At 39.5% G+C, this 11,279-nt stretch overlaps 1 protein-coding gene across 1 annotated transcript in view; it reads right to left on the bottom strand.

The window, feature by feature from the left end:
• Positions 1-7,651, bottom strand: part of LOC141144373 (sodium channel protein type 5 subunit alpha-like) — a 586,505-nt gene extending 578,854 nt beyond the window's left edge. Inside the window, exon 1 of the mRNA XM_073630007.1 lies at positions 6,848-7,651. The gene's annotated coding sequence lies outside the window, so the exon portion shown is untranslated. The remainder of the gene's footprint in view (positions 1-6,847) is intronic.
• Positions 7,652-11,279: the final 3,628 nt, after the last annotated feature.

The following is an 11,279-nucleotide window of genomic DNA, read 5'->3' on the forward strand; positions in this document are numbered from 1 at the left end:
TAGATGCGGATTTCCCCGCATCTAATTCGCATAGCAGGAGAATGTGACTGGCTCCCTGTGGAGCCGGTTCACATAGCTCCGTTGCGGCTGCGGAGCGCACTGCACTGTGCGTCTTTGGCTCCATTTCAGGGCCAAATTCAGGCATAGATTCGGCCCTGATTCCTCCCCGAAACAGGGAACATCACTATCGCTCAGTTCTGCAAGTGATTCTAATTTGTTATCGCTGTTTAATAGCTGGTCTAAAACCGCTTTTGACACTTTTTGGTTGCTATGGACAAGTAAAACGCCACCGGAAATGACATCACAAGGATGGAGGAGGGATGGGGAAGTCATGTGACCAGTGACGCAACGCGTCGGGTGGAGCATTGTGACATAATTTCCGGTGGTGTTTTACGGAAGTGTGGTGAGGAGGTGTGGTGTCACTACTCCCATTGTTTCTTACTGTGATTTTTATTCTTACTTGATGTAAGCAAGTTCTTTTACTTAATAAATTTAGTTTTTATTTGGCAATATTGCACTATGGCTGTTCTTTGTTTCCTTTGAGCGCCATTTATACAAGAAGTGTAATTTCTTGGAGCAAGCTGTTTCCTCTACATATGGAGTTTCCCAAGATGTTTTGATACCAAGATCTGGACGTAGTTCTTCGTCTTCGCTTGGGACCTGGATGTCTTTATAGATCCATCAGCAGGATTCCTTATCTGACTTATCTGATGAGCCTTGTTTGACCTTTGGGTCATTTTTGGAGGTGATTCATAAATTTAACCAATTCATAAATTTAACAGTCGATGTTTGGATTGATGTATTGTCTGTTTTTTCTTCAATCATGTCACTCCTGTGGGATTTTTATCTCTATATGAACTGACTCCTACCATTGGGCTTTAGTTGGACTTTTATTTACATTTATTTATTTGTATGTTTTGGATACTTATCATGTTTATTCTTTAAGTATATTAATTCATGGCACGTTATTGAATAAGCGCACCACTCTTATTTCTTCCTTTTACATTTGATTACGTCGTTTTTGGGTACACTACCAAGTGGCTGTAGTTAATTCACGGTCACGATACATTTATTATATATTTTTTCTTCTCTGAGTTTATTTTGACTACATTTACCGTAGGCTGATGGTTTTATATATTTTTTTTAAAACAAAATTACACATAGTAGCGCACAAGTTTATTCCATTATAACACATTAACTTTCTATTGACACCAGCAGCGGTTCACATAGAGCAGTGTAAACTGCCTGAGTCCTAAGCGATGCGGGAACTGGCACTGGATTTGCACTGGTTCCTGCATCGCACTAGTGTGAACCGGCACTTAGTAAATCTCCCCGTGTCTCTGTGTAGAGGCAGAAATATATTTCTTCATGTCAGAGCCTCCAGCAAGGAAAACAGTAAGCAGCACATTAGTGGCACCCCTCAAATGATACTGCAAATCTCTCTGCTTCCTCTGACTACAGTATATCACACAGAGACTGCAGTGCCTTGAATCTCACACTGAAGATATACAGCTTTGAAGGACACAAGATAGGCTGGACACACTTAAATATCCAGAAGAGCTTTTCTATATTCCAAGAGGAATTCCAGACAAAAGGTAGACTTTTCAGGGATGTGCTCAACCACAATTAACACTTTTCATTCTCTATAATATAGTAAATATTCACTTTTTGAGTGCAGGTCCAATTCAAATCTGTTCTCTAAGCAAACAGCTAAATACACAGCTATACATTAGGGGGCGCTATTTTACCTACCAAAGCATTTGTTTTACTGCTCAGCTAGTCCAGAGATTTAGGCGCCATTCACACCTGCGCGTTTTGTAGCTTGAAGCCAAAAAAAAAAAAAGGCAAAGCTCAAAAACGCTGGAAAACGCTGCATGGAAACGCGCAAATACGCGCGACAAAACGCCGGAAAAACGTTAAAAACCGCTAGGCTCGGGTGTGAATGGGGCCTTACAGTATTCTCTGCTGCAGTTCTGAAATACAGTTTTGTTACCTCCCTAGCACCAGTCTTTAAGGTAAGGTTCACACTTCTGTGTGTGGCTTCAGGTGTGGGAATCGCTACGGGTAACCACCTGCAGTGAAAATGTGCTGCTCTATGAAAACGCATGGTGCTTCCATTCATTCTGAATAGCACCCCCAATCATGTAAAAAAAATCAAAGTGCGTGTGCGGGAACTGCAGGGAAATCACGCGGTCAAAAGGACCATGTGATTTCCCTGTGGCTGTGTTTTTGAAAAGGTGCATGCATTTTTTTTTTTGCTGAAACGCAGGCATGGCAGTCTATTCATTTGAATGGGCTGCAGAGCACGCGCAAATGCGGCCCGCAAAAAACACATAGGTGTAAACCTAGCGTCAATGGACAGAGAATGATCAGCAGCACACTGATAAGCTCACATCTCTGCTCCCTTCTCCTGTTGCCATGTGTATGCAGCACACCTAATTGGCTCCTAGTAGTGCCCCTCCATCTTCCAGTCTGAGTGCTGCAGTACAGTGGATGACAGGGAGCTGACTTCAAGCCAAATTCAAGTAAACAAGCTGCATTTAAAACATGTCAGGATTTTAACAAATACATAATTGAATGATATGTAACTATTAACAGCAATTACTGTCCCAGAAAGGCTTCATTGCATAATGTTTCTGCAGCTAGAGTATCACAAACAGACACTGAAATATTAAGCCATTACTTCCATGATTTCCCTAGTCATTGGACAGCTGCCTTGATGTAAGCTGAACTCCCGGCAGCGGCTAAGTACACAGATGAAAAACATATAAGAGAGCTATTTTACCTGCCAACAGATTTATGACCACCCAATCCTTACAGCAAAGCCCTGTCTGGCAGGAGACCTAGTTTATCTCTCCTACAGTTAAGTTATATCTACAGGTCTTGTCTTTTGTCCCTCCCCTAGCCTGTAAGTGGACAGAGAAAGAAGAAGTAGCAGACTGATAAGCTCCTCTTTCCGGCCACTCTGCTCTCTCCTTCTACCAACATGCTCCTTGCACTGCAGCAAAACGGATTGGCTCCTTGTGCTGCTTCTCCCTCAACCAGTCTGATTTCTGCTGTACATAGGATTGCAAAACGCTGATAACAAATCAAATTCAGGCATTTCCACTGATTCCATTAAAAAAAAAAACACACACACTTCACAATGTATTAATGTACACAAATCTGCATTCATCTGTATCTTTTATATCTGTCTGGAGTTGAGCTTTAAAGATTCGCAATCATATACAGTACTATAGTACTCTAATAACTAATAATAGATGTAATAATAGTATTCAGAAAACTTTTTTTTTATTCTTATATTTATATGTACATGCTGACCAAGTTGTACAGTAAGGGTTCGTTTACACTTGCTATTGGGGGGGGGGGGGCAATAAAACTGGCAGTGTTATAAATTGTTCCCTGGGCAAAAATATCATTAACGGCACATGAAATTTAAAAAGAGAAATTTTTTTATATACTATATATAAATAAAAAAAAAAAAAAAAATATATATATATATATATATATATATATATATATATATATATATATTTTTTTTTTTTTTTTTACTAAAATACTAAATGCTTTTGATGCATTTTCCCTTCTACACTTTTTACATATTTTTTTGTTATTATGATCCTTTAAGAAAATGAGAAATAATGTGAAATTTTGAACAAAATCAGTTCCGGGTGGATACGATCAGGTTTAGCCTCCTAAACGATATACTTAAAGGCCCTGGTTGTGAGCTCTCCCATTGCTTTCCCTGGAAACGTTTGTATGTCTTACACTGGCTTAACCCTTTGATCTTCCACAACTTACACTATGACAATCCAGTGGGGGGAAGCCTGACTCCTCCACTTGGTGTCACAGAAGCCATACAGGGGGATCAGAGGAACTCCATCATTCCCTGACAGATCCAAGCGGGTGGCTGTCCTGGCCCAAATCAAACCAATCAGATTTGGTTGGGTATGCCTTTTAATATTTCTATTGTAAAAAATGCAATGAAACTTCAGTGTAACTGTATGCATCGGTCTTTGTCCTTTTCTTGCATCAGCAGCACGTTACCAGACATATCTGACAAAAGTGCTTCATGATAGAATGACATTTCTCCTGACAAGTTTGCATAAGGTCATATAAAATTCCCCTTTGAGTGTTGGCATATATGTCTGAAGGACAAGAGTAAGGAAAAAATTAAGAACACTAGTAGCCACTTTAGCAAATATAGCCAAATTTTTTTTTAAGCTGCAGATCCATTATCACATTTTTAATATGCATTTATCACTTTTTATCAACTCTCCAGGCTCCCATAGCTAACAGGTAAAAGTACTTTATATATTATATGCACCAGAGATTTGGTGTATTAAGCCCACAATCAGGACAGAGTTCAATTATGCCCTAATGACCTTTACTTCTTGAAGTATCTTCCTAGCCAGCAAAAACTCTATCCTGAGGGGAGATTTATCCCAAATAAAAGGGCCTTTGAAAACAGGAATACGCAAAAAGCAGGAAGGTTGCTAGCAATTAACATTCCATCCACCTGTTCTTGGCCGGTGGATATTTTTGGTTTATATATAAAAATGCTCCCTTCTGGGCGATTGTTCCAAATGCGGAATTCTCAAGCTGTATATTTAAATCTCATTAACATAATAATGTTGTCTATCTTGTGACTGTAGCTTTCATCCTACACCTCAAATAAATCAAAGAATTATTTACACCAAGGTCAAAGCTTTTATATTCGATTTCATGAAAACTTATACCTGAAAGCATTAAAAGAGAATATATTGCATATAATCACTCCTTTAGTAAAATCGACACTTCTTGGGGGTGTTATTTAAGGCCTTTCATAAACTTTCCGAAAGGCATCAGTTTTTAATTAGCTAAAGAAACTTCATAGGTAAGGCTTTTCACTTCATCTAACACAATGTTTCCCAACAACCAATTTTTCCGAGTTACAGCCTATGGAAAAATAAAGCCTCTATGCCACAACAATTCAAATTTCCGTGCTGTTTAGCCTATATTTATACAAACTATTCTGGCCACTATGAATTTTGGTGTTCAAATCACCAGCCAAGCTTTGAACTGTTTAGCCTATAATTATACAACCTACTCTGGCCACTATGGATTTTGGGGTTCAAATCACCAGCCAAGCTTTGAACTGTTTAGCCTATAATTATACAACCTACTCTGGCCACTATGGATTTTGGGGTTCAAATCACCAGCCAAGCTTTGAACTGAAAAAGTGTTGAGATTTCACTTGTTCCCACTCAATAATCAACCACTTAGACTGTCTGACCTAGCAACAGAAACTTGATATTATATTGACCCTTCTTCATCTTACCATACAGAAAGGCAATAATCAATCGGCATTCTTCTAAAAACAGTTTGATACTATGTACTGCCCATTTCCACTAATTGTTTCTGATGTGATTACAAAAAAAAAGCAAGCACCAAAAGTATTTTTTTATTGTTATTAGTTCAATCTTGGCATCAAATAATATAATAGAAAAAAAAAAAGTTATCTTTTAGGTGTACTTTTTTTAAGAACTAACAATCGTCTCAAAATAAATTATATAAATAATATTAATCGTCATCCTCATTGTAAATAAAAACACAGCGGTAGTAGAAATGACAGGCATTAACACAGTGAATCATCCTTCCAAATTGAATAAAATCATCAGTTCAATTAGATTAATGCATTTAAAGTCAAACACACTTCCAGTGTAGAAGGCAGTGGTTTGGATAATTCAGTTACATAATCACATGGCCATGATAAGGTTTATCCAGCTGTAGAGTTGTACATCAAGCCCTTCTTGTGTTCATCGTACGCACCCATCCCATGTAATCCAATTTCACTGTCATTATTGCTAAGGGAGCAAGAAGCTTCAGGATAAAGCCATCTAATTCTCCTTGTAAGGTTACCCAGCTAATTTCTGCAAAAGATGCTGAGGTCCTCCACTCCTTTCATACTCTGTGAAAAAATAATTCTGGGATGTATTCCAAATAAAATGCTATAAATTTAGATTCTAAAGGCTATCCCTCACCACAAGATTAAAGTCTCAGGGCTTTCAATTTATAAGATATGGGTCTTAATTCTTCACCCAACCACAGACAGAGAAAAGGGATAATTAGACCAAGCTTGACAGGTATTCATCTCAGAACTAAACTCCAAAGTTAATACAATCAGGGGGGATAGTTTATTATAATTAACAGGTTTAATTAATATAATTAGTCACCATAATTTAAAAATAATTTCCGGTAATACTTTATCGGTAAGCTAATTTATGTTATCTTGCCGGACACACATTGAAGGGCCAGAAGCCACCATCTAGCTTATGATTGTAACCATATCACTTTATTGCAATGAAATGTCACTCCTCAATAGATACTTATTAAAAAAAAAACCTGAATGCACATTTCCATTTCAACTCAGAGGTTGCTAAGACTAAAAGCCAGGGCCAGTTCCAAAGACAAATATTCCAAATCAAGGACTTTTTCTTGAAAATCAAGAATAGTCAGTAACTATGCAAGGATAACATGGACTGACCTTGTGCTCTACTGATGAACTGGATAAAAGCAATCCATGCTGTACTACAATACACACAAGAATATTTTATACTCACATAGAAGTACCGCTCGTCCCGTAGATCTATAGTACTTAAGCTGCCTAGATGAGCTAAAGTCCACAAAGTGTTCTGCTCTACCCCTGATGCTTGGTCCAATTGAGAACCCAGCTTACGTTGCTTTTGGGGGTGTTGCAATTTGGAGAGGGGGAGTCTGCCCCCAGCAGGTTGATCTATCTCACGAGGAAGGTAATAAAGGGGGCTGATGGGCTAAAGGTTGAAGATAAGAGAAAAGTAGGTATTACCTGTCTGAAGCTGATGTCACTGGAACCCCACTGAGGTTTTAGGAGGTGTAATCTCTGTTCAGCAAGCTCAGAACTGCTCTCAAGGTAACCACTCCCTATGAATGAGCCAGGCAGCAGCTGCCTTCAGCACTTACAGGGCTGGGAGGTCTCTCGCTCATCAGACACCAACAATTGGTCACCCAAGTTTTTGATGGAATTCCATGTTGCCTCCAAGCCGGAGACTGCCAAGACATTACAGTGTGGATGACGATAGAGCTGTAAACTCAGGTGGTCATGATTGTACAAGCCCAGAAGTCCAAAGTCCAGCCCCTTTAATTCCAGTTGTAACTTAATTGCCCTAATCTACAAGCAACCAGCTGCATCATGTCCACTCTTGAGCAAGCAGGCTGTACTTTTGTCCAAGTAACATTAATTATGCATCACCAGTATGAATATTCCAGCATCTCAACTGGCTTTGTAGAAGTGGATGAAGTTTAGATCAGGAGGACCCAGTGTGACATACTGCTGTAGTACTGTCCTCTTCTGCCATCACCACCCAGTCCCCATAGACATCACAGGAGCTCCAATCCAAAGATCCCACAATGAGAAACTTTACAAAGAGAGCATTAGCCACCAATCACACCAACTTCTTCTTCTCTTCTCTTTATCTAGGCAGGGACCATGCAACTTCACTGCCATCCAGAACATCACAGGCAAGCTTCTCCACCTGACAATGAACACACAGTGCAGGTGTGAGCTTTAACATGTAATCATTATAATAGGGACAGCAGGGAGCTCGTCACCAGGACGGATGGCAGGCTATTACCGTACATTCTCCCTAGCTAGTCACTCCCTTGACTCAACCTCCCCCCACAGCACAAGACGTTCAACGCTGGTGTGTTGTCGCCACCCAGTGGTCAAATTAGCAAACTGCGCTCACTAACAGAGTATCGTGCATGTATTCTATATACATAATAACATTGGAGTTAAATTTCTATAACATTTCTTTTTCTTCATTTTTTTTGGTAAAAAAAAATCAGTTTAGCCTGTATGTATGCACTTGTATTGATTACTAAAAGTCAGTAGCACTTTATGAAGCAAAGAAAGAGAACTTAAAGCTAACCCAAGAACTGGAACTGGAAATAGTTCAGAAAAGGGAAACAAAGCTAATCAAGAGGATCTCAGCTATGGGGAAAGACTACAAGCATTAAACGTATTCTCTCTGAAGAGGAGATATGATAGCGATATACAAATATCTTACTGGTGACCCTAGCATATAGAGTTGCCATCTTTTCTTCAAGCCAAACCTGAACACTTTTGCAGCACAGGGCAATTGTTTTATTTTTTTATTTTTTTGCAGTAAACACTATAGGATTATAAAAGACCTGGGACACATTTGGGTGCCCCAAGGAGAGTAGTAATGTAGCCCACAGAGCACGCCAGTGGGTGTGGCCAAATTGCTCTTGCTGACATCATCACCCCACCCTTCAGTGATGCCAGACCTGCCCCCAAACAGCCGCCCACAGCGGCAACAGATTTTTGTATGACTATCTCAGTTACTTGGGGAGCCACAGCCTGGTCTGAATAATGTGTCCGGGTTTCAGGTGGACTAAAACCCGGACATATGATTCAAAACCTGAACTGTCCAGGTGAATCCTGGACTGGTGGCAACCCTACTAGCATAGGGAAAAAACTTTTCAGTGGGAGGGAGGTTAACCTCCCTGGCGGTATGATTATGTCAGATTTTTTAATCTCAAAGCAGTACAATGTTGTAATTCTCAGTAATAACCTGTAATTCTCAGTAATAACACACTTAAATCTGTCCAAACAAGAGTCTAGTAGATATCCCGGGTATGATAAAGTTTGAAACACAAAATCATAAATTATAATATAATAAATAACTATAAATAATTATAAAAAATAATAATATAATAATAATAAAATAAATTTCCCCACGATTCACTATCGCTCAATTCTGCAAGTGTTCTAATTTACTATCGCTGTTTTCTAGCTGGTCTAAAACCACTTTTGACATAAAGGGACACTTTTTGGTTGCTATGGACAATCTCAAGTTTCCAGGCAGAAAGAACAGTATATATCATATAAAAGTGAATGTAGGGCATTGGACAAAGCACTGGGGACAAAAGGCAGGTGAAATGATTTGATACAGTAATGTATTCTGTAAGGTTACAGTGTACTGTATGTGTTATGTATTTTGTACTTTTTGAATTTGCCGCCAGGTTCCACTCCCATGCGTCACGACACTCGCAGGAAACGGAGCCCGACACACAGAGCATCGGGCGGAGGATCAGGAGGAGGACACAGCGGGGGGACATCGCAGGATCCTGGGGACAGGGTAAGTTACCTGTACCAGGATTCTGCAATGCAATCCCGAGTGTGGCACGGGGTTACCGCTAATGATACTGAAATTTAACCCAGAGCCACACTCGGGAGGGTTAAAAAGACAAGCGGCCATTCATTGAAATTGGAAGAGAAGCGGTTTAACCTTAAACTGTGTAGAGGGTTCTTTACTGTCAGAGTGGTAATGTTGTGGAATTCTCTTCCGCAAGCAGTGGCATTAGCAGGGAGCATCAATAGTTTCAAAAAAAATATTAGATGGGCACCTTAACGACCACAACATACAGGGGTATGCAATTTACTATTGGTATAAACACATACACACACCACAGGTTGGGCTGGTGTCTTTATTCAACCTTACCAACATGTAACTATGTAACAAAATTGATAGGTTTACAGCTCACCAGCCCTGTTAGTTTTCTTTTTTTCTTTTTTTTTTTTCCTTTATTTTGACCTGGTAATTTTGCCATTAAAGTAGATCTAAAGGCAAAACATTTTCATTTTGGATGGAGTAAGGAATGGTTATAACCCCCCGTCAGTTTGTTTTTTGCCCATCAGTTTCCCATTGGGGAGTTTTTCCTTATCTTCCTGCTCCATAGTCAAAACAGGAAGTGAGAGGAAATCCAGCCAAAGTGAGGGAATTCCTGGTTGTCACCAGAACTAGTGCCCCCATTAGAAGACTTTCTTTCTATTACTGTTGTGTCGACAACCTAAAATTTGGGATTTCTTTTTACCAGGTAAGTAACTTTCCTGGATCCAGCGATGTGATCCCGAGTGTGGCTCAGGGTTACCGATTTTGGTAGTGAAATTTCATCCCGAGCCAGACTCGGGAATACCGCCAGGGAGGTTAATAACGTTCCTAAATGAAGAAGCTATCGAGTGGCTGGCTTTTTGTTTGCTACAGACTGATTGCTCATTAGCTACAGTAATTTTTAACAAGAATAAAGTGTGGCGCTAGGAAGATAGGAAAAAATATATTTGTTCGTTATTGAGCAAAGCCCACCTGAATGTCTGTCTGGAAGGCAATTGTGCGCAATAAAGTATTTAGTGAAACTGGACTGTTCCTGTATATCCTATTAGCTAACATTGAGAAAATTATATATTTGTGAAATAGTGATATTAGTGAGAGTGTGTAGAACAAAAAAATGGAGTGTGGGTACTATGAGGTGACCACAACTACAAATGGTAAAAAAGAATAATTAAATACGTAGGGAGATCTGTGGATCAGTGCTGGTATTGCCTATAATAGGGAACCCAATAGTGCAACAAACATTAAATAGGTAGTGATAATCAAAAAATAACAAATATAGATAATAGTAGTGTGACAACCACAGCTGAAAAAATACAGTACATACAGAAATGCACTGCTAATCCAACTAAAAGTCCAACATAGATGCATAGACAAACATCTGGAGACTTAGTCAAAAGAACCAACAGCAACCAGGATTGGTGATATGGGACCCTTGAATCCGGGAATGGCATCAACAAGGTAAGATGATCAAACTTGCATACAGATAGGGACAGGTAAAAATACCCTTACCAGCAGTGGTGGACTCACCAGCCAGCGGCTTAGGAGTCAGACAGGCTTATGGTAATGTAGGAAATGGAGGATGCAGCACTTTTGTCCACAGCAACTGAAGAGGATGGAGAACCGTGGCACTCACTGACCGACCTTCTCAGATCTTACCGGCTCTCGATGTCCATGGTGTAGGTACAAACTGCTCATCAGAGATCAATTTCCATGTGGTGGGTATTGGCCCTCAAAAATAGGGATCAACAAAGAAGACTTCCCCATAGTGTAAATCAGCTTTTCAAAGCTTTAATAAAAGGTTTGTACAATGAAATGCACTCTGGCTCATAACAACAGAGATGGGAACCAGGTACAGGGTAAATATAAAAATAAGCGTTTAATTCAGTTGTGCCTGTCCTGCCACAACTGAATTAAGCGCTTATTTTTTTATAATATATTATATTATAGTACCCACACTCCATTTTTTTGTTCTACACACTCTCACTAATATCACTATTTCACAAATATATAATTTTATCAATGTTAGCTAATAGGATATACAGGAACAGTCCAGTTTCAATAATA

Source organism: Aquarana catesbeiana, linkage group LG05 (genome assembly GCF_042186555.1).
Source record: "Aquarana catesbeiana isolate 2022-GZ linkage group LG05, ASM4218655v1, whole genome shotgun sequence".
Taxonomy (NCBI): Eukaryota; Metazoa; Chordata; class Amphibia; order Anura; family Ranidae; genus Aquarana; species Aquarana catesbeiana.